This window comes from Carlito syrichta, unplaced genomic scaffold (assembly GCF_000164805.1).
Source record: "Carlito syrichta isolate Samal-C Ts95f unplaced genomic scaffold, Tarsius_syrichta-2.0.1 Scaffold270142, whole genome shotgun sequence".
NCBI lineage: Eukaryota > Metazoa > Chordata > Mammalia > Primates > Tarsiidae > Carlito > Carlito syrichta.
In genome coordinates, this window is record NW_007214238.1 from 377,507 (window position 1) to 379,440 (window position 1,934).

Genomic DNA, 1,934 nt, shown 5'->3' on the forward strand with positions numbered 1-1,934 from the left:
CCCCAAGGGGGTTTCCTCAGCAACGCGTAAAAGGAAGGGGAAAGTCATTGTGAAACTGAAGCTCATTAACTTTGAAAAACAACTTTTAAAAAACCCAGCGGGGGGCGGGGTGTTGGTTTGGAGGGTGGAAGGGGACACATTACTAGCCCTGAACTGAAACCACGTTTGGGTGGCGGATGTGCTATGAAAAGAGCGAGGAAAGCCAAGGTTATTCCAGAGGCCGCTCCGGCACCCGCGGGTGCTTCCCGGAGCCGTCGCGGCGAGCGCAGTTAACCCCTGCCTGCCCGACAGGGTGGGGCGAACCGGGGACGGGACTTGGCGAGGCGAAGGGGGCCGCGCGGCCGGGCGGCCGACCCGGCTCCTGGGACGTGGGGAGGAGTGAAAGGGGAAGAGGGAGCAATTACCATAAGCCAGAGTTTGACCCCGGCTGCTAGAAAGCAGTAGAGGAAGCCAGGAGTGGAAGTCCCTGGCAGAGAAATTAGGAGGGGCTGGACCAGGCTCACGAAGAACTTTTCACGATTAGACCTAATTTGGGGCTCAGAAATTCCGCACGGACACCTAGAGAAGCAGGCAAAAGTGGCCGGCTTAATGGGCCACCCCAAACTTGGAAGGAAAAAGGTCAAACAGAAATTTTGATGCAAAGAAAACTCTCGGATAAAATCAGACTGTTTTCCCCTTTTAAGGAATAAAAATGCTAAACGACCATACACCCACCAAGACAGCTGGCCATCTGTGCGAACTTGAATTGTTTGGTTCCCTTGGGCTTTCATAGAGGCGTCTAGGTTTTTCCTGCTAGGGTTGACCCCTAAAATTCCCCGGAGGAAATCCTACCTCTAGCTCATTTGAGCTAAGAAAAGCTCAAAGTACCAGAATGGGCATGATGAAAAATGGAATCGCTCAGTAATGGCGAATTTGTAGCCAAAGAAAATGTCATGTAAAGGCAGAAATAAGCCCACTAAAACTTAAATTTGGTTATAAGAGCAAAGATCACCCAGCTCTGTAAATCTGAAATAACGCCTGGCTTACAATGAAATAATGCAATTTTTATTTTTATTTTCAATGTGATATAATCATCTCGCTTTTGTAAAATGAAATGACAGCCAGTGAGTTGCAATCGCAAAAAGTATATAAGGTAAATTCCCAACTGGGCTGTTTGGATAAAGAAAAAAACACATACGTTTAACTGTGAAAGAATAGCTAATAATCTGTCAGAATAAAGGTACCTTGATAATGAATTGAGTTGGGGTCGCTTGGGAAGTCAAAAATGCTAACTGAATGAATAACTCTTAACCCAACAGTTGCTGACCACAACATACTGTCAACACAGTGTTTGTTTAGAATTTAGCTTTACTAAGAACTTTCTAATAGAAGATTCCTTCAATTCCGAATTATAATTGGTAAGGGTCATCCCCATCTGTTTTCCTGAGCAGCAAACTACAAAAAACTTTTAAAATATATATACGCAATGTCGAAGTTTCCTAGTCTAAATGCAGGGGCTTTTCCTCATTCTGCCTACGACTCTAACGTCCTGGATATCAGAATGCAGATAAATCAGTCCAGCTAAACTACGGTTTGTTTCGGCTCAATTGTTTTGCGGTCATTTCGCCAGACGTGGCTTCTCAGCGTGTGTCCAGTCGACGGAACGTGGGGGGAAACTGAAGCCGAGGACAAACGAGAATGATAAACTGCAGTCCGAACTGTCAACAATTCTGGAGCCACGAGGGCGGGGGACCATGCTCGGGCAAAGGGGGGCTCCCGGGGGGCCATCGCTCTCGGCCCCCGCGCCCCCTACCGGCCCCGGCAACGCCTCGGGAGCCCCCACGGCGAGCGGGGTTCCAGGAAGGGCAGTGTCACCGAAAGGCTCGACGCAAACACACACACACGTTTCTCTTCTCGCGGCTCAGCCGGGCGAGGGCACAAGCCCGCCCGGAGCC

At 49.0% G+C, this 1,934-nt stretch overlaps 1 protein-coding gene across 1 annotated transcript in view; it reads right to left on the reverse strand.

Annotated features, from left to right (window-relative positions):
- Window positions 1-1,934, reverse strand: part of HIVEP1 (human immunodeficiency virus type I enhancer binding protein 1) — a 158,157-nt gene that overhangs the window by 155,382 nt on the left and 841 nt on the right. The window lies entirely within an intron of this gene.